At 46.1% G+C, this 21,791-nt stretch overlaps 1 protein-coding gene across 1 annotated transcript in view; it reads left to right on the top strand.

The window, feature by feature from the left end:
• The first annotated feature begins 8,036 nt into the window (after nt 1-8,036).
• ADA (adenosine deaminase) overlaps nt 8,037-21,791 on the top strand; it is a 211,460-nt gene continuing 197,705 nt past the window's right edge. Inside the window, exon 1 of the mRNA XM_082271886.1 lies at nt 8,037-8,149. The gene's annotated coding sequence lies outside the window, so the exon portion shown is untranslated. The remainder of the gene's footprint in view (nt 8,150-21,791) is intronic.

Here is a 21,791-nt window from a genome sequence, read left to right as displayed (position 1 = left end):
TAGGCCAATGGGGGATCGCGGTACTGGGCTACTTGGATGATCATCTTCTGCAAGAGGAGTCTCCCTTTGCTCTGGTGGACATCCTGGAGATCACAATCCAGACTCTGCCGGAGTTCGGCTGGATTCTGAACATTCAGAAGTCTGTTCTGGTTCCGTCCACAAAGCTGGACTATCTGGGCCTGACTCTGGGCTCGGCCTTAGCCAGAGTGCTCCTTCCTCTGGACAAACTCCAGAAATTGTGGGCTGCAATTGGTCTCCTGCTGTTTAACCGATGGTCGTCCCTCCAGGCTTGCATTCGGGTACTGGGCCTGATGGTGGCTACCTTCGAGGCGGTTCCGTTTGCACAGTTTCATACGAGGTCCCTGTAAAGGGAGATTCTGACCAAATGGGACAAGACTCCCCAGTCTCTGGAATATCAGATTCAACTGAGTATATAGTGACTTCGTTCTCCGGTGCGTCGGCTGGGAAAATCCTTCCTACCCTTGTATTGGACAGTGATCACCATGGATGCCAGCCTGTCCGGCTGGGGAGGCATCCTTGGCAAGCATTCTGCTCAGGGGATCTGGATGTTGGAAGAGTCCAGACTACAGATTAATGTCTTGGAACTCCGAGCAAATAGACTGCCTGGATCATTAGACGAATCGTCTTCAGGGTTGTCCAGTGCGCATTCAATCGAACAATGCCACGGCCATTGCTTAAGTCAACCATCAAGGGGGCACAAGAAGTGTCCTGGTGGCGCTGGAGGTAGCAGGCATTCTACGGTGGGCAGAACTGTTCATTCCAGCCCTCTATGCCGTACACATTCCCGGGGTGAAAATTTGGCAGGGGGATTATCTTAGTCTGCAAACATTGGACCACGGGGAGTGGTCCCTTCATCTGGAGGTGTTTCATCAGCTGTGTCTCCGGTGGGGCACTCCCAAGGTGGATCTGTTGGTGTCTTGGCTCAACAGAAAGGTGCAGAGGTTTGTGGCTTGGCTAAGGGATCCTCTGGCGGAGGCCACATACGCGCTGGTGGCCCTGTGGGGTCAGTATTGGCTGATTTACGCCTTCCCTCCTCTCAAGCTTCTGCCCAGACTTATATGCAGGATCGAGGTAGAAGGGATTCCGGTCATCTTAGTGATTCCGGACTCGCCGTGCTTGGTACGCCGATCTGGTGCGGCTGGTCCACGACGTTCCTTGGAAGCTTCCTTTCGGGCAGGATCTTCTGTCCCAAGGACCGATCTTCCATCCTGCAGTCTCTGACTTTGACGGCTTGGCTGTTGAACGCCAGGTGCTGAAGGATAGGCATGTATTTGAGTCGTGATTCCTACCCTGTTGAAAGCTGGGAAATCTACTTCTAGGAAGATCTACCATCGTACGTGGAAGACGTAATTTGCGTGGTGTGTCTCTTGGGGTTCTTCCTCGCTCCTTCTCGGTGGCTCGGATCTTAACCTTCCTTCAATGGGGGGGTTGAACAGAAATTGGCCTTGAGTACCATCAAGGGCCAGGTGTCGGCTCTGGCGGTCCTCTTCCAATGACCTTTGAACATGCACTCCCTGGTGCGTACCTTGCTTCAGGGATTCCGACATTTGGTTCCTCCAGTGCGGGCTCCTTTGCCGCCTTGGGATCTTAATTTGGTGGCTCTGCAGAAGCCTCCTTTTGCAAATATTCGAGAGATTCCCTTGCTTACGTTGGCTTTGTTTAGTGGTTATCACTTCTGCGCGCAGGTTGTTTGGAACTGGCAGCGTTATCCTGTCGTTCACCTTACCTGGTGATTCACAGGGATACGGTGGTTCTTCACCCCTGTCCGTTGTTGTCTCTGATTTTCATTGGAATGAAGACATTGTGTTACCTTCCCTGCGTCCCAGGCCTAAACATCCTAATGAAATTGCCTGCATGCCTTGGGTGTGGTCTGGGCAATTAGAGTGTACCTGGCAGCTACGGAGTCTTTCAGGAAGTCAGACTCTCTATTTGTGCTCACAGATGGACCTCGAAAAGGGTTGTCCGCTTCTTCTGTGACCATTTCCGGATGAATCAGACAGACGGTGGTTCAGGCCTATTCCATCAGGGGTCAGGTTTCTCCTTTCCCTTTCAAGGCGCACTCTACTAGGGTGCTTAGTACCTCCTAGGCTTTCCGTCATCAGACGGCATCCTGGTCGTAGGTGCACACTTTTATAAAGTTTTATAAAGTGGATGTGTTGGCATCTGAAGATGCTTTCTTTGACTTCAAGGTTTTACAGGCTGCTGTTTAAGATGGCCTGATCCTCTTTGAGGGTGTATTGTTTTTTTCTCCAGGTGTGCTTTTTTTTTTTAGGTATGCTCCGGTTGTTTGGTTGAGCCCCTGTTGCCTGGTTGGCTAGTGTGTGGCCTTGGGAATTTTTTGGTTGTTCCCACCCCTCATGTTTAAAACTGCTTTGGGATTTCCCAATGGTTATGAATATCAGGAGCTGTGTCCGTCAATGAACAAAAGAGAAAAAGGGATTTTTTACTTACCGTAAAATCCATTTCTCTGATGTTCATTGACGGACACAGCACCCACCCCTCTGCTGAGTTATTATTCTCCTGACACTGCTTGTTACAAAACCTGAGTGGCTATAGCAGAGAGAGGGAGTATACCCTCTGGGACTGCCCTTGGATGTAGCCAGAATTTTTTCTGCTTTGTGTCCTACTCCTGTAGGGGGCAGTATAACCCAATGGTTATGATTACCAGGAGCTGTGTCCGTCAAGCAACATCAGAGAAATAGATTTTGCGGTAAGTCAAAAATCCAATTTTTACAGGCTGAAGGTATTTTTCTGTAACCTGCAGCAGGGATGATTTTTTAAAATGCAGCACATAGTTGAAAACTAAAAAGGCCCTGGAGAGAATTATACACCCATCCTAGGTGCAGTAAATGGCAGAGGTTTATATGGGGATCTGATACAAGTTTGCATGGTGGGGCAGCACAACTGAAAGCTTATGTCACATTATTTCTGTTATCTGCATCTCTATTCACCAGTATGTGAGTATATGTCTGAGCTAAGTGTGCACAGAAATTTGTTATGTTAGCACAAGTCCCTGCATGTTAATGCAATAGATAAAAGGAGACTCTGGTTCTGTTTTGGTAAGTGTCAATTTTAGTGGTATAACACTGTTAATACAGTATTACACATTAATTTATACACTGAAAATTTTCATATTAAAAGGAAAAAATTAAAATGAATCTTCACTGGAAAAAACAAAAGGTTCCGTTCAGTTGTAGGTGGATTGTGGTTGGTCAAACCACCCAATATAAACTTTAATTTAAATTTACTACCCCGTATATAGTGGAGGCTCGCTTCTCCAACTGAAGGTGGATCTGGGACCACCACTGAAGACCCTGAAAGGTAACTTGACCGCATCCTTGCAGTCTGGGCACTTTAGAAATACCAGATTTGGCTGGACTAATCCTTTACAGGTCATCTTTGGATTTTGACAGACTTCTGTATAGTCATACCGATACTGCAGGGGTATATTCTGTACTACTGAAGCACTGTGTGTGTATCCCTTTGTTTGAACTGATTTCACTGTATCTAAACCTGCCTCTGGTATTTGTACACCATTTCATACATATATACCAGGGTCTTCAAACTTTTTAAACAGCCATTTTACTGTCCTTTAGACTTTAGGGGGGTCAGATTGTTGCCAGTGGGGTTAGAAATGGTCCTGGGCCAAGCATCAGTAAGAATAAACATTGCCTCAGGGTTGGTGGTCAGTTACATAGAGCCTGTGGTCTATAGGAGGAGGAATAGTGCCTGACCATTGGTATTACTGGGATGAACAGTACCCCATCAGAAATAGTGCCCTATCATTGGTGTCATTGGCAGGGGTTTTGCCCTACTATTGGTGGCAGGGGAAGGAATAATGACCCAAGGGCCAGATAAAGGCTAGCAAAGGTCCGCAGTTTGGAGACCACTGATATAGACACTGAGTTGTGAGTACACAGTGTAGGTGTACCGAATAGTAGCAAGCCAGCCTGGTTCTGATTGGCCTAATAATTTTAACTCTTGCAGCAAGTCATCATTTTAGGAGTTTACTCCTTTAGGTTTACCGGCAGACATGGTGAACTAGACTGATAACTATAGTGACCTCCTGCTGAAGCCTATTGGCTCTCTGGGGTCTTGTGATGTCACCTAGAAAGCAGCTTATGACTAGGAAACTGTTGCTTTACTCAGGATAGGAACACAGCTGGTCCTTGTTTGGTTGCCTCAGTACCTGCAGCTTCTTGCGGTCATAAACTCATGAAAGGATCTGCAAACTGACAGAAGGCCTCATTTAACAAGTCGAGAGAACTGTCTGTAATGCCTCTACCAGCCAATCCAATCTTAGCTGCCATTTTTCTTAGGACAACACAGATACTTCTCTCAAACCTTGATCAATGAAATCTGTGGTTTATCATTCTATGACTTTATCATTTAAATACCTTTTTCAGAACATTCCCACACAAACCAAAATGTACAACACGGCTTAGGGATTATAAGTGAGAGCACTGAAAATGGTTATCTGTGGATTCCGAATTCATTTTCTGTATATTTTGGTTTTGTGTGAATCGTTTGCTGTTGGTTGAGTAGCTTAGATTTTTACCTTTTTCCGGCTTTTTATTAAACATTATGACTCTAGAATTTGGCTGTACTTTTACAGAGGGGGAATATCCTTCATCTCTTGTATATACATGACCGGCAGCTACAAGCACTGTGTGGCAAATTGTTGTAACGGTTTGGTTTCTACTCAGTACTGCTCTATGCACTTTGTATTGTACAGTATCTCCTCCCTTATTGGTAATGGTACGGCTGTTAATTAACAGAAACTGGGCCAAAATGATCAAAGCCTCCAAAAACCGTCTGATGGTCCACGTGGCTTAAATTCTGCCTTTCAATCTCCCTGTAAAAGAGACATTGGCTGCTTTAGGAAGTCTGAGCAAATCATCACTCACACTTTGACGAATGAGGGCCTTTGTCGTATTTTCTATATATAAATATATATATATATATATCTCCTTATATTATTGGCTACCTGCCGAGGATCTTAGAAGCCTCAACACAACCCACTGAGGCTTGTAGCCCCCCCAGCAGATGACGGCTCTGAGATACGCCCATATATTGTATACAATCTGCACTCGAACTACCCCTTTCCCTTTGGCGATGGACTGTTGCAGCAGTGATTTAGGCTGCCCCTTTGTGATTGACACTTTAGGTGACCCACCCCCCCTCTCTGGCAGCCGTGTATCATACACAGTGTTGTGGAAACCAGTTTGTATTAATCTCAATAAAACTAGATTTCTATTTAAGAAATGGATGTGGTCATTTATCTTGGTTTGCATATTCCAACACATAATAAAATATCCTTGATTGTCTTGATTTATTTGATCCACAGAAATGGATTGTTATAATGGTAATAAAAAACTGCATGCATTTTTTATTTTTTTGGATCCCAGCTAGGTAGGGGGACAGCAGTTCCCGTAAATAACTAAGAAGTGAATTCCCTCCACCTTGTGTCTCTGGGACAGTGAAGGGGGGTCTCCCCAATGGAGCACACACAAAGCAGTGCCCCTATTATATTCCCTACTGTATTATATACCCATATTACATTCCCTACTCTATCCAAACCGAAAATAAATTATTGCCTATACATACACTTTAAAGTGTATCTATGGTCAAAATGTAAAAACGATTATTAATTTCTACATTGTATTTCCATTTCTAACCTACTTCTATTGATCTGAATCATCTTGAAGTGTGTAAACTTACTTTGTGATGATCCCCACACATTTACTTCCTTGGATTCTGTGACACATAGTCATTTATTTATTTTATTTATTTCAGGTTCTTACATAGCGCTGTCAATTTACGCAGCGCTTTTACATATACATTGCACATTCACATCAGTCCCTGCCCTCAAGGAGCTTACAATCTAAGGTCCCTAATTCACATTCATACATACATAGTTGGGCCAATTTTTTATACTGGAGCCAATTAACCTACCAGCATGTCTTTGGAGTGTGGGAGAAAACCGGAGTACCCGGAGGAAACCCACGCAGGCACAGGGAGAACATGCAAACTCCAGGCAGCTAGTGTCGTGGTTGGGATTCGAACCAGCGACCCTCTTGCTTGCATTGTGCCCAGTGAGTAGGCACTGCTGTGTCACACATTTCACAGAGCCTGCCGTTTAAACTACAAAGGTGCTGAGAGGAGGAGTTTCAGGAGGCGGAGTCAGGTCAGGAACCACCGCTTGCAGGCAACAAGGTACCATGGGATATGTAGTCCTTATAAATTAAACAGCAGAGGAGAAGTTGCAAAGCATTCAGGGAAGAGATGGCCAGATGACAGGCAGAACTCACAAGGCAAAAGGAGGTTTGTCAGGTAAGCTTATACTGGGTTGTCAATATTGACTTGCTTGTATTGCTAATACTGTGCTGATGTTCTAAAATATAAGTGTATGCTGTGACCATAGACCTCCTTTAGCCCTGGTTTTCACATAATGCAGTTTTAAGAAATACCTCGATTGCATTGCAATTGCACTGTGTTTGTGATCTGATGCGGATGTCAATACAAATTTAAAAACACACCAGATAGATGGCAAATGCAGTTTGGTTTTCCTGCACCGTATCACATGGTACAACCGTGCAATCTGGTTGCACTGCAGCTCTAAAAAAGGTGCCTGCACATCTTTGGTGCAATTCATTGCGATTTGAGCCTATTCAAAATAAATGGGTTCAGTTTGTACCACACTGAATTGCATGTGAATTACACAGGAATGCAATGTGGTTCCTGTGTGTTTCACATGTAGGTTATAGTGTAAACCAGGGCTTAATGATTTAGTGCAATGCATATGCCCATATGTATATCTGGTGACAGGGAAAAGGGTAGCATTTGGAAACAGATGGATGGGACCCTGATTCTTGGTATGAAAAATACAAGCATACATGAATATTTTCTACCGCACTTCATTCATGCATCTAATGCCATACCTGTCCTGTGGAGTGCAATTTTTGAGCCGCAGCACCTGGTGAGTTTATACATGAAGGCTACTATATTCACACAGGGCTTTTTTTTTCTCAGAATAGGTGCAGGAACTCCCCCCTTCTGAGCCACCCCTTGTCTCTGCCCCCTACCCACCTCTGAGCACCATCTCTTGGTTCCACCCCCTACCCACCTCCCAGCCACAACAAAATACCACACCCAGCAACAATAGATCCACCCCAACAACATTAGACCCCCCCCCCCAGTAGCAACAATGGCTTTTCCAACCTCCAGCAACCAACAATAGATCTCTACCTTAACAATAGATCCCTACCCTCATCATAAGACTCCCAGCAATAATAGATCCCCCACCAGCAGCAATAGACTCTCACACAAAAACAGATCCCCAACAGTGACAATAGATCTCCCAGCAGCCAGCATCAATAGACCCTCTAGCACAATCCCACACCCCTTGCTGTTACATACATTCAGTGCTGGAGGTGTCGGCACTGCGTTCTTGCTGAACAAAAGCCCTGTTTTTACATATACAAATGAATTGTGCCAGTTTATTTTTTTGTAAAGATTTTTTTTTCTCGTAATCAGCCGGTTTGCACTGAAAAAATACTAAATGCCATACTCACAAATGTGACCGCTGCAGATAACGTCAATTACTTACAGGTATCGTTTTACACACCAGATTTGCCCTTCCTGTTCTAATGACAACATGTTTATATAGATGGAAACAGAAGTGAGGGGAACATTTTAGCTTTAAATATACCTAGGTTTTTTTGGCCTTTGAAAGGCAGCAGAGAAGCTAAGATATATTTGAAGCCTGTGTTGAGGCAAGGAATTTCAGAGCTGAGTTTTCCAAACTTTAAAGTTTCTTTGAATTGTCATATCTAAAATAACCACTAGATGTCACTTGCGCTTTTTGTAGTGGCTGCAGCAGCAGGTATTCCTATGGGCTTAGTAACCCACTTATAAAAATATAGCACATGTTGAGATCTGTAGGGTTATTATCAGTGGTTCCTTTAGATGTAGAGTTTTCATCATAAGTGATGATGCAGAACCTGAAAGTACACCTCAGGTGACGAATTCACACAATCCCAGGCTAAATCATACTTCAGCCTTGCCTGAATGTTTTCTGGCACCCAGATGCAGGATCTGACCCCTGGCAAGTGCCCTGCAAACAATAGTGAGTACATATAGAATGAGCCAAGTTCTATATCCAACACATGAAAGAGGGTTAACTGCTTTTCTTGGTAATGTAAATGCAGCAGCAACTCCGAATTAGCTCAAGACAACTGAAAAGCAACTCACAAGTCAAAGCCCCAGCCAGGACAGTATGTGTGGACCCCCTCTGAAAATGTGAAGGTCCATGGTTACTAGCAAACTAAGAGACTGGGTTCAACCTTCAAAATGACATTATACAGCAAGATTTTTAACTATTTCACATCTGCAGAGAATGTATAGTGGTTTGATACATACTGTAATTTTTTTTTTTTTTTACGGTCACAACTAAAAAAAAAACAAAAAACAAATAAAAAATGTTCCTTTTAGGATAGATTTGAAACATTGTATATCACTATATGAATTCCTCTTTTTAAGCCAGGATATGGAACAGATGTATTTTTGTATACTTACAACCTGTTGAGATAAAGCATTTTGTCTACAGGCTTTGTCGCTCAAGCTACAGTTTACAGATTGGAATGACTAGTTCCTTATTGGACAGCTGAATCTGACATTTTACCACAAGGAAGGCTGCTTTGCTGTTCTGACTCTTACGGTAACCATAGTGCTCGGGGAATCTTTTGTCACTTGTTACATTTCTAGTTACAAAACATCTATGTTTGCACTGGAGCTTCTTTATTGTTTAATCTTTGCTTGTTCCAGTTGAAGCTGGTGCCAAGACTGCTGTCCCAGCTTTCCTGTTTCAGGGTGGCTCCTTTCTCTTGCAGCAATCTATGAAGTAACCCTTGTAGGGACTGGAGTTGTATCTCTCTACACTGTGTGCATCAATAGAAACACACATCACCCTATCTTGACAATGCTGTCAGGGTCTGGATCTGAACCTGCAACCTCTGCTGTGTCTGGCAGTGTTTCTTGCTGAGCCTTATGTCTTGTTCCTCTTAAACCTTTTGCTCCTCTCGTGAACTTCCTAGTTAAACCACGCCTTTTGCGCTTCCTACTTCCCACTGACTACCAATGTAATAAGCATTCTTCCCACTGATCACCAATGTAAGGGACGTTCTTCCCACTGTTCACCAATATAAGGAGCATTCTTCCCACTGACCACCAATGTAAGGAGCATTCTTCCCACTGATCACCAATGTAAGGGGAAATTCTTCCCACTGTTCATTAATGTAGGGACTGGATTTGTAACTCTCTACACTGTGTGCATCAATAGAAACACACACCACCATAGCCTGGTAATGCTGTCAGGGTCCGGATCTGAACCTGCAACCTCTGCTGTGTCTGGCAGTGTTTCTTGCTGAGTCACCTGAGATGCTGGAAAGTTCCCTGTTTGATTATTTAGACCGCCTTGCCTTATGTCTTGTTCCTCTTGAACCTTTTGCTCCTCCCATGAACTTTCTATTTAAGCCATGCCTGTTGCGCTTCCTATATGCCAGAACATTGTGCTCTTTCAAGATGATTTCTTGCTCCTTTGCGTACCTGCAGCTGTCCTTTTTTCCACTACCATTCGTTACCGACCTTTGGCTTGTTCCACGACTACGCTTCTGCTTGATCCCAACCTGCAACCACTTGTTACTGACCTTTTACTTGTTTACTGACTACATTTCTGCTTGATCCCTACCTGCTATTTCTGCTACTGGATCCTGGCTTGCTCAGCCCCTGATGGGACGATCCTGAGAGCCGTGGCCTGGTACTAACATGGAGCAAAACCCATCTCCACCATCAGGAGCTCAGGTGAATACCAATTAATGCTTGCCTTCTTCAAGCTAATATGTTGGCTGAAGACTGCACTGTCCACAGTTAACTTCTTCTAGCGAAGACTGGAAGTTCAGGGAAGCAGCCCTGAAAGAACAGGTGCCAGCAGCATTGAAAGATGTAAACTGCAAGTGCTGCAGTGAGAATCTTACCAAATAGTTTACTGAGGAATGTTCATATTTTTGTTCTCAGTGTGTTAAACAAAAAAAAAAAAAACGACAGAACTTAAAACGACTTTAAAGGCATAAATACATTAGATCACACACTCTGCTGCTGGAAGTCGGTATTTTGCTGTCGGTTTCTCGGTGTGTCTACCTGCTGCATCCGCTGCTGCTCTGCATTCGCCCATACGGTCTTCCTGGTGAGTACTGGCCCCAGGTTTGTGGGAGTTGTTCCCCCTCTCCTCTTTCTTCCTCTCTGATCCCATTGTCCGGCTCATCCCTGCAGGTCAGCGCCAGATGGAAGCCTCCTCACCCTCCGGTGGTCAGCCCGCCCTTAATAGGTATGCAGGGCTTGGGAGTTGGGGTGTGTAGAGAGCGGGGGATTAGGGCATTATTTATGTTCTGGCTCCCTGTTTGTCTTGCTTTTTTTCCTTTGTCTTACAGCCCTCCTAGGTCGGAACGGCATTCCTCACGCAAGAGTGAACATCGTTCAAGTCCTCACCACTGGCACTCCTCCTTGAGATCTACTCGGAGGTCACAGTCAGGCTCCCATCATCATGGGAAATCATCTGCCTCAGCGGGCCCCTCACGACGCCTAGATAGAGTGGGCTGTTGCGGTTGTGGGGCACGTGTACCTGAAAGCAAGTCAATGTGCGCCAAATGCTTCTCTCAAGCTGCGGGAGAGGGGGACAATCCAGACCAGCGACTGGAGGCCCTAGTCAAAAGGGTCGTCAAGGATTCCCTGGCAGACTTGGGAGTAGGTCGGGCGCAAGGGCCCAGAAGTGACTCCTCCAAGCCCTCCCCTTGGAAGACAGCCTAGGGAAGATCCTGAAACCTCTCAACCTAGTCACCTGTCAACTTTCCTGTCAGAAAGTGATTCAGAGGTTGAAGATCCCTGCTTGGGGTTTGAGTATGCTCTCGTCCCCTCCTTAGAGCGGTAAGAGAGACCCTGAATTGGGAAGACTCGGCTGTTTCTCCTCCAAAACAGAAGAGATTCTTTAAGCAGCTGTGCAAAGAGCGACTCAACTTCCCCTTTCTGGGTGAATTAGGGGATATCATTACTGAAGAATGGAATAAAGTGGAAAAGAAGAATTCCATGCTTTCTAAAATGTCTCGGTTATATCCTTTCAAGGAAGAAGATGTAAAACATCTAGAATCTCCTCCCTTGGTGGACGCCGCAGTCATGAGGCTGGTCAAACATGTGACCCTCCCACTAGAGGACACATCCTCCTTTAAAGATCCTTTGGATAGGAGGATGGATTCTGATCTCAAACGAATCTACCTGACTGCGGGGATGGCCTGCAAGCCGGCACTGGCCTTGGCCTCATTTTTCAAAGCAATGGAGTTGTGGTCTGACTCAGTGGATTCTGAGTCCTTCCGGAGCTTTTCTGAGGAGGCTGCCAGAAGTTCCCCGATTCAGGAACTTAAGATGGCTTCGTCTTTTCTGGGGGAGGCATCTATTGACCTTATACGTCTGTTGGCCAGGGTTATGCTGTCCTCAGGAACAGCCAAGAGGGCTCTATGGCTCTGTCCTTGGATGGCTGACCCAGCTTCCAAACAAGTCTGGTGTCGTATTCCTTTTGGGGGTTCTTCTCTCTTTGGGAATAAGCTGGATGAGGCAATAACCAGGGCTACGGGCGGCAAGTCTGGCTTCCTTCCTCAGGATCAGCGCCCTCTCAATCCAAGGAAAGGACAACCCAGAAGGTATGTCCCTGACTGTGCCAGGGAAGCACGCACCTATAGGCCTGGCAGAGAATTTGGTCGCAACTGGAGAGCAAGACAAACCTCCTCGCGGAAACCTTCTAGGAGTGTCCCCTCCGGTGAACGTGATACGGCCAAGTCTTTTTGAGATTGGGCCCGCTCAGGCATGTCGGGTGGGGGCTCGGTTGCTACACTTCCGGCATGTCTGGGCGGCCTCAATCCGAGACTCCTGGACTGTCAGGACAGTCACGTACGGGCACAAGTGAACTTTCAGAGAAAGACCAAGGTTTCTTCCTACCTCCCTGCCACCCTTAGGAGAGAAGCGCCAGGCACTATTTTCCTACATAGTCACTGGTTTCTCAAGGGGCTGTTGTCTCTGTTCCAGAACCAGAGTGCGGCCAAGGAATCTACTCCCCTCTTTTCTTGGTCCACAAGATAAACGGAACATGGAGGCCAGTCATAGATCTGATCTTTCTAAATCAATTCATCAGAAAGGAAAGGTTCAAGATGGAAACTCTTCTTTCTATTCAACAGGCGGTCCAACCTGCAGACTGGATGTTGTTTATAGATTTAAAGGACGCTTATTTCCATGTCCCTGTTGCACAAGATTTCCAGAAATACCTCCGGTTTTCCGTCAATCAATTACACCTTCAGTTCACTTGCCTCCCCTTCGGGCACTCCACTTCTCTACGAACCTTCTCGAAAGTTTTGCTGGCTGTGGTAGCTCTATTAAGAACAAAGGGCATTCGCTTGCACCATTACTTGGACGATCTGCTCCTCCTGTCCCAAGACAAATCTCAGCTGTTGATGCACCTGGACCAAGTGGTGTCCACCCTTCAGATGTTTGGGTGGCTGCTAAATCTGGAGAAAAGTCATCTTATTCCCACCCAGTCCCTCATCTAACTCGGGGCCTTGTTCAATACACTGACAGCGACAGTCTCCCTTCCGGAGGAGAAAATCACAGTGGTCCGGGACAGAATTCTCCGTGCCCTCTCATCACCTCACCTCCAAGCACGTCAGTGCCTTAGAATTATTGGGACCACGGTGGCTGTAGCTCCCATGGTAAAGTGGGCCCTATGGAGAATGAGGCTATTCCAAAAAGGCTTTCTTCGTCAATGGGACACCTGGCATCTGGATCAGACCATCTTCCTGACCCCGGCCATGAGAGCAAGTCTTCCATGGTGGCTGCAGCGGGAGCATCTTCTATGCTGCCATTCTCCTATACAAACCTCATGGGTTGTGGTAACATTGGCTGCCAGCAGCACAGGTTGGGGGGGTCATTGCTTCTCGAAAGTGGCTCCGGGCAAATGGAAATTCCCCTCCCAGGGGATAGTGTCCAACATTCTGGAGCTACAGGCGGCCCTTCAAGCTTTGAAAGCGTTTCCTAATGCCCCATACACACGTGCAGATTATCTGAAGACTTTTGTCTTCAGATTTACCTTTTCTATGTAGTGCAAGGGTCTGCCGGATTGCATACAAATTGAAAGTGTTTAGGTTTGACCTCATATTATATGGTTTTGGTAAGTCTACAGACAAAAGTCTTCAGATAATCTGCACGTGTGTATGGGGCATTACTTGACAAAAGATCTTCCAGTGATGCTAAGACTGGACAACACCTCAGCAGTCGCATACATAAGGAAGCAAGGAGGGACACACAGTTGGTCCTTGCTGCGAGAGGTGGAACCAATTCTGGTCTGGGCTCAAAAGAACTTGTCCGACCTGTCAGCAGTATACATTCCGGGAGTCTAAAATGTCCAAGCCGACTTTCTATCTTGTGTGCAGTTGGACAATGAGTGGTCTCTCCACGAAGAGGTCTTCGAGTGGATCCTGAGCCTAGGGTTCTCCCCAGAGGTAGACCTTTTTCCCTCTCCTCGCAACCGCAAGTTGAAAAAATATTATGCGAGGTTCAGGGATCCTCAAGCTCTAGGGATAGACGCCCTCACGGATTGTTGGAGGTTCAACAGGGCATATGCCTTTCCCCCAGTTCCCATAATCCTTCAGTTTCCCCCGGAGACTCAGGTCGGAAGCAGTGGAAATAGTGGCGGTGATTCCATTCTGGCCCAACAGGCCCTGGTTCCCTCTTCTAACACTCCTCAGTGTTCAGGATCCGATCCCGCTACCTCCCAGGCAAGATCTGCTATCTCAAGGCACCATATTGCATCCTTGTCCAGCCTGGCTGCATCTGAAGGCTGTTGAGAGGGGAAGGCTACAAGCCTTAGGGTGCCCTGAAGAGGCCATCTCTACACTTTTGAGTGCCAGACGGAGTTCAAATAATAAAGTGTATGAGAGAATTTGGTCAAGATTTTCCTAGCATCTGGCTACTAGGTCCAACCCTCATTCATCCATCAGGATTCAGGATGTGCTAAGCTTTCTACAGTCTGGTCTAGATCTTCCTCTATCAGTGAGTTCTCTGAGAGTTCAGGTGTCGGCTATTTCAGCCTTTACAGGCATTTCTTGGGCTACCCATACGCTAGTCTGACAATTCTTCAAAGGGGCAATGAGACTCAGGCCCCAGAAAAAGCCAAGGTTTCCTAAGTGGGATCTCCCCTTAGTTCTGGACTTTCTATCACAACGACTACGTGATACAGATGAAATTCTTACCATCAAGGAGTTGACATTGATGACCGTGTTCCTGGTAGCCATTACATCGGCGAAGAGAGTCGGAGCCCTTTCTAACCTTTTTTCCAGACAAGGTAGTCTTAGAGCCGGTTCACACTGCCGCGAACATAAGTCGCCCCATGTCAGAGCGACTTTTTACCGCAACTTTGCCGCGATTTTACCGCGACTTCAGAGCGACTTGCGGCTTATATGACAGATGACTTTGTGTTTGGCCGATCAGAATATGATGTGTTGTGACCTAATTCCCCTTTTCTGTTTTTTTTTTTTTACTCATTTCCTCATTGCCCACCAGTGCCACATATCAGTGTCCACCAGAGCCACTGCCCACCAGTGCCACGTATGTGTCCACCAGTGCCACTACCCACCAGTGCCACGAATCAGTGTCCACCAGTGCCACATATCAGTGCCACAAATCAGTGGCACGTATCAGTGCCACAAATCAGTGTCCACCAGTGCCACGTATCAGTGCCATATATCAGTGCCATGAATCAATGTCCACCAGTGCCACATATCAGTGCCACGAATCAGTGTCCACCAGTGCCACGTATCAGTACCACGAATCAGTGTCCACCAGTGCCACGTATCAGTGCCATGAATCAGTGTCCACCAGTGCCACGAATCAGTGCCCCGTATCAGTGCCATGAATCAGTGTCCACCAGTGCCACTCACACAGACCAAGCAGAGATAATGGAATATATATACACCATTACATATATATATATACCAAATAGGCATGGCTGCAATGTGGGGAATGCCTGGCTAATCTCTTTCTTCTTCCTGGAAAGTCTGATAACAAGTCGTGTCAATTAAGATAAGGAGGCGACTCCCATTGAAGTATATGGGACAGGTCGGATCACAGGTCGCCTCAAAGTAGTACAGGACCCTTTTCTGAAGTCGGAGCGACTTCAGTAGTGCCAATTAAGACGGCAATGATTGATTAACATTGCTTTTGTTATGTCAAGCGACCTGGGGCAACACTAGTGTGAATGGGCTCTAAATCCCTATGCTGGAGGCTAGACCGAAAGTTACTTCAGTTTTTCATGAAAACACGGAAATAGTTCTGCCTACTTTTAGGCAAGAAGAAGGTTCTTCTGTCCATCCGCTGGATGTTGGAAATTGCCTCAAGCAGTATCTGGAAGCTACGGTCTCCTTTTCGACAGTCAGATCATTTGTTTGTCACTTTCGGTGGAAAGAACAAGGGTCTTTGGGTGATCCAAGAATAGATGGACCTTGAAGAAACCCAAACTATCCAATGGGCTCATAGGGCTAAAGGCTTGACCCCTCCAGTGGCGATTACGGCTCATTCAACTCGAAGTGTCTCTACGTCCTGGGCAGTGTCCAGACACGTCTCGCCTGAAGTGATTTGTAGAGCAGCATCCTGGTCCTCTATAAATACTTTTTTGTCTCACTATTGTGTTGAGCCGGCGGCTCTTTCTTCTGTTAACTTTGGTTTACAAGTCCTGTCTGTTTGACAGAGTAAAATTAAACTTTTTGTTCAGCACCTGCCCACCCTTTTGTGTACGGCGAGTTATTTCCCGATACGTATACTACCATGGAGTCTGTCAGGAAAACGGAAAATTTATATCAAATACTTACCGTAATGTTCCTTTCCTGATGGACTCCATGGCAGCAGGAATTCCCTCCCGGATTCTGAGGAGGATAGTTACAGAACACGTGTGCTAAACAGATGCAAAGATTTATGGGAGTGATGTCCTATGGGTAGGTTTGGAGGCGGGGCCAAACCCGATACGTATGCTGCCAAGGAGTCCATCAGGAAAGGAAAATTACGGTAAGTATTTGATATAGATAAAGTGATACAGTGTCACCACAAAATGGCCCTTGTGGACACTCTTGATAAAATGTGCCATGTCCTATATATTCAACGTAGAGGGAGTGGTTAGCTATTGCTAAAGAAATTGACTTTTCCGGCACAGTAATCGACACTAATGTCATAAAAATTAATATTGTTTATTGATAATTGATTAAAAAAGTTTATAAATGTATATACATCACAAAAATACATATAATTACAGTCAGACTAAAACAGATCATAGCATCACAGTTATAGTAATGTGGATATCCCTCAATCACCACTATGTTTGGTTAGTCCTATGAAAACCTTATACTTAGATATGGTCATAGTGTACACAGGTATGAATCCGGTGTTTAGGGAGCCACTGTAGAATAAATATCCTCTACATGTTTCGCGTTCAGATGTAACGCTTCTTCAGGAGAGTGTAAGTATTTGATATAAATTCTCAGTTTTCTCAGCCCCTAACCACCTCTGAGCACTGTTCCTCGGTTCCACCCCTACCCACCTCCGAGCACTGTTCCTTGGTTCCACCCCCGAACACTGTTCATTGGTTCCACCCCCTACCCACCTCCGAGCACTGTTCCTTGGTTCCATCCCCTACCCACCTTCGAGCACTGTTCCTTGGTTCCATCCCCTACCCACCTCCGAGCACTGTTCTTTGGTTCCATTCCCTACCCACCTCCAAGCACTGTTCCTTGGTTCCATCCCCTACCCACCTCCGAGCACTGTTCCTTGGTTCCACCCCGACCCACCCCCGAGCCCTGTTCCTTGGTTCCACCCCCTACCCACCTCCGAGCATTGTTCCTTGGTTCCACCCCCTACCCACCTACGAGCACTGTTCCTTGGTTCCACCCCCTACCCATCTCTGAGCACTGTTCCTTGGTTCCACCCCGACCCACCCCGAGCCCTGTTCCTTAGTTCCACCCCCTACCCACCCCCGAGCACTGTTCCTTGGTTCCACCCCCTACCCACCTCCGAGCATTGTTCCTTGGTTCCACCCCCTACCCACCTACGAGCACTGTTCCTTGGTTCCACCCCCTACCCATCTCTGAGCACTGTTCCTTGGTTCCACCTACCCACCTCAGAGCATTGTTCCTTGGTTCCACCCCCTACCCACCTCCGAGCACTGTTCCTTGGTTCCACCCCCTACCCATCTCTGAGCACTGTTCCCTTGTTCCACCCCCTACCCACCTCCGAGCACTGTTCCTTGGTTCCACCCCCTACCCACCTCCGAGCACTGTTCCTTGGTTCCACCCCCTACCCACCTCCGAGCACTGTTCCTTGGTTCCACCCCTACCCACCTCCGAGCACTGTTCCTTGGTTTCACCCCCTACCCACCTCCTAGCACTGTTCCCTTGTTCCACCCCCAACCCATCTCTGAGCACTGGTCCCTTGTTCTACCTCCTACCCACCCCCGAGCACTTTTCCTTGGTTCCACCCCCTACCCAACTCGGAGCACTGTTCCTTGGTTCCACCCCCTACCCACCTCTGAGCACTGTTCCTTGGTTCCACCCCCTACCCACCCCGAGCACTGTTACTTGGTTACACCCCCTACCCACCTCCCATTACTGCCCTTTTAGATAATACAGAACCAAGTACCATATTGTGGTGAAAAGTAATTTTTATGGAATATGTTAATGATAACAAGAAGCAGTAAAATTGATCCCCTGCAGCCAGTAACAATAGATTCCCCCCAACAACGGACCACCCTAACCCCCCACCCCCGCAGCAACAATAAATGCCACAGCAATAATAGACCCCCGCAGCAACAACAGATCTCCCCACAAACAGGATCAATAGACTGTCCAGGCAGACAGCAACGATAATTCTCTCCCTCAACAGTAGATCTCTCCCAGGAATAACTGACCCCCTAGAAATATAAGAATCCACCCCCAGCAACAATAGGTCCCCCACCAACAACAACAGACACCCTTCCCCCTGCAAAAATAGATCCCCTTCATCTAGAATAGATCCCACAGCAGCCAGCATCAATAGACCCTGCAGCACACCCAAGCTCCCCTTGCCATTACATACAGTCAGTGCTGGAGGTGCCGGAACTGTGTTCCCCCTGAAACAAATGCCCTGGCCTTATGTATAAAAGTGTTCTTACCAAGGACCAGAGCCACTTCCTAGTATAAATCTAAATGGTGGCTATGGAGGAGTCTTCCAGTTCATAGTAAAGTAGAGAATGGCTCCCTCCTAAAGGATCAACGCTGTACTCTAAATGGTTGAGGATGATCAGATCCTTTAATTTAGCATCTCAAAAAGAAGATAGCAAGGCTTGACAGAAGTATTTTGCTTCCTTTCAACCATGGCAACAGCACATTTCATATGGCCTCAAAATGAATATTCCCAGGTAGATGCTTTGCATTTCCCAGTGCAGACACCGTATCCCCTGCATAATCCAAATTTACTGCACTGAGTCTTTTATCTATAGGACTGATCGCATTATTAGAGTAAGCAGACCTCCTAAGTAGTCATGGAGTAGCCTGTCTCAGTAGGTCTTCCTGAACAGAAGCAAGTAAGAATCTCCACTAAAACTCCTAAATCCCGGTTCACATATATGCGATGACAGACATCGCATGTGATACGCAGCGCACTGCTCGGCAATGCACATGCGATGTCTGTGCGATGCAAATTCAGCCATACAGATCGCAACTCGCACAGGACCCTTTTTGGGTCTGCACCAGAATCAGATCATATAGGTATTCACACCTATGCGATCCGTTTCATGTCCGAACTGACAGTTCGCACTGCGATATGCGAACTGATCTAGGGGTGTCGTTAACTTTGTATTGACACCTCCAGCAATTTGCATATGGCAGTGTGAACTGCCTGCGATTTCAATGCGATGCGGGAACCCGCAGTGGATTTGCAGGGTTTTCCCGCATCACATATGTGTAAACCTGGGACTAAAATTTAGGATTCAGAAGAAGGTTTTCACTTAAGAAATTGGCAATTTCCCTGTATGCACCTGGCACTGGTATGTCAGACAATATTGAAGCCATTACTAGTCTAATCCTTTGCTTTGCTATCCAGTTCAGGATACAGTACAGAGTCCACAGGAAATTACCCGTACACATAGAGGTTTACATTTACTTTTCTAGGACTTTCATTTAAATGCTGTCTAGACCCGGCTGATCTCTCAATATTAAAACTCACTTACATTTGAAATGAGCATTCGACTGCAGAGGAAAGCTAGCAATAACATTCACAGGCGTTTACAGTCATAATAGTGGAGGATTTATCATTGTGTAATGGCACAATCCAACCCTCAGAGGAGGCCCCTAGGAAACATCTGACTCTGGAGAGTACTAGTCATACGTCTGCTCATTCTTAAAACTCAACTCCAAGCAAACAGCTAAATACACTATTTTAATTTTTATATGGAAGTTGTTTACCAGTCAAAGGAGTTTTGTTTTTGTACATCCAGCCCTGAGATATATACAGCTCTGCCAGCCTACCGACTTGCAGTTAAACAAACCACCCAGGGCCTCTCCCTGCCCTAGCGTGTGGTTGGACAGTGAAGGAGCAGCAACATACTGCTCTGGTCATCTCTCTGCTCTTCTACTGTTAGCGCATTCCATGTCAATCCATGTGTCTACAGGACACCTAATTGGTTCTGAGAACTGCCCTTCTGTCTAAAGTTTTAAACTTTAAAGTCTCTAGATCAGTGTTTCACAACCTTTTTTCAGTCAAGGCACCCTTTAAAATTATGGACAGTCTTGAGGCACCCAATTCTAAAATGTAAAAAGCTATTCTGATAGCTTTACATAAAGCAGCAACATACACACATGTAGAACTCTAAGGACGTCACAGGAAGTGATGAAACGCGTTAGTTTGGAACGCATATCGGCATTACGTCAGTCAGTTGGAACGCAAGCCGGAAGCACCGCTCGCCACTCTGCAGAGAGGACGCGCAGCCAACCACCGAACACCACTGCTTGTTTTATTTATGCATTCCTTTACTATTTAACCCATTATTATTGGGTAATAAACTTATTTGCTGATACTGCACTATCTGGAGCTTCTTTTTCCTTTTATAATTGGCCAAATACCATGGTGTGAGGAGGAGCCAGGTACCAATCCAGAGGAAAAAAGGAGGAACCCACCCCAGCCCAGGGGGCACTAAAACGCGAAAGGTCCTAGTGCTGTAAAGCACATAGGACCCACTGGTTCTGGTAAGTGATTTCACCTACCCACAAATCATGGCGAAACGGATTGATGTCACAGAATTATATGGACACTCATGCTTGAGCACTTGCACCTTTGAAAACGCTGAACCATACAGTCACTAAGGACTTTTTGATTATTCTGTGCACTAAAGTCACTTTATACCTATTGGATTTTCTATATATGACCAGTCATGTTTTAATATTTATTTACCATTTGTTTGCCATTATGATTGAATTATTTATTTAATCATGTGCTATTTATTAAATATAGGTGTATACACTAGGTGAAGAAGCTGATAGCTACACCATAAATGACACACTAGCAGCGCTGAATCATATGTCCCAACATATAATCATAAAATCAGAGTAGAAAACTATACATGGGAAAAAAAGTCCAAAAATAGAGTTCATGCACTGTGCCCCAATGTCCTCTAAAAATGACAGTCCAAACAGTCTAGATCCTCAAGCGATCATCACACAAAGGGACCCTTCACCTCACCACGGTGCTCACCCCCTTGGTTGTGAACTCACCAGATATTGGATATATATAAGCCTAGAATACTGCCGTTTAACAGGACGATAGCAGACCATCCGACCACCTCGAGACTCTGGATGAGGAACCAAACTCCACCAGAAATGACTTGGTGTATCCCAAAAAGCCTAACGACCATTGGATGGGATGATCTCACATGGGGCCAATCGATAGATCATGGTGCATGAAAGAATAATAAGGTCTCATAGCGTGATACTGCTTAAATGGAACCTTTTATCCCCCAAAAGAACATACCCCTGAAGCAATTGCACTTACAACAAAATTCAGCATATAAAGCATAAACATGGAGGAAGGTACACCTGTGTACTGCAGCCGGTCCCCCTACTGTTTGCTCGCCGCTCGGTACCTTAGCTGACACGAACATCCGGGTCCGGCGTCTGACGTAGGCGTCTTTCGTGACCGCGTGACCACGCCCTGACGCGTTTCGTCAGCAAGTGACTTCAACAAAGGCCCTTCAAAACGCCCTCTGTTGAAGTCACTTGCTGACGAAACGTGTCAGGGCGTGGTCACGCGGTCACGAAGGACGCCTACGTCAGACGCCGGACCCGGATGTTCGTGTCAGCTAAGGTACCGAGCGGCAAGCAAACAGTACGGGGACCGGCTGCAGTACACAGGTGTACCTTCCTCCATGTTTATGCTTTATATGCTGAATTTTGTTGTAAGTGCAATTGCTTCAGGGGTATGTTCTTTTGGGGGATAAAAGGTTCCATTTAAGCAGTATCACGCTATGAGACCTTATTATTCTTTCATGCATTACGATCTATCGATTGGCCCCATGTGAGATCATCCCATCCAATGGTCGTTAGGCTTTTTGGGATACACCAAGTAATTTCTGGTGGAGTTTGGTTCCTCATCCAGAGTCTCGA

Source organism: Pelophylax lessonae (assembly GCF_965119305.1).
Source record: "Pelophylax lessonae genome assembly, chromosome: 11".
NCBI classification, from domain to species: domain Eukaryota; kingdom Metazoa; phylum Chordata; class Amphibia; order Anura; family Ranidae; genus Pelophylax; species Pelophylax lessonae.
Note: the sequence above shows the minus strand (reverse complement) of the source record. Positions and strands in the feature narration are given on the sequence as shown.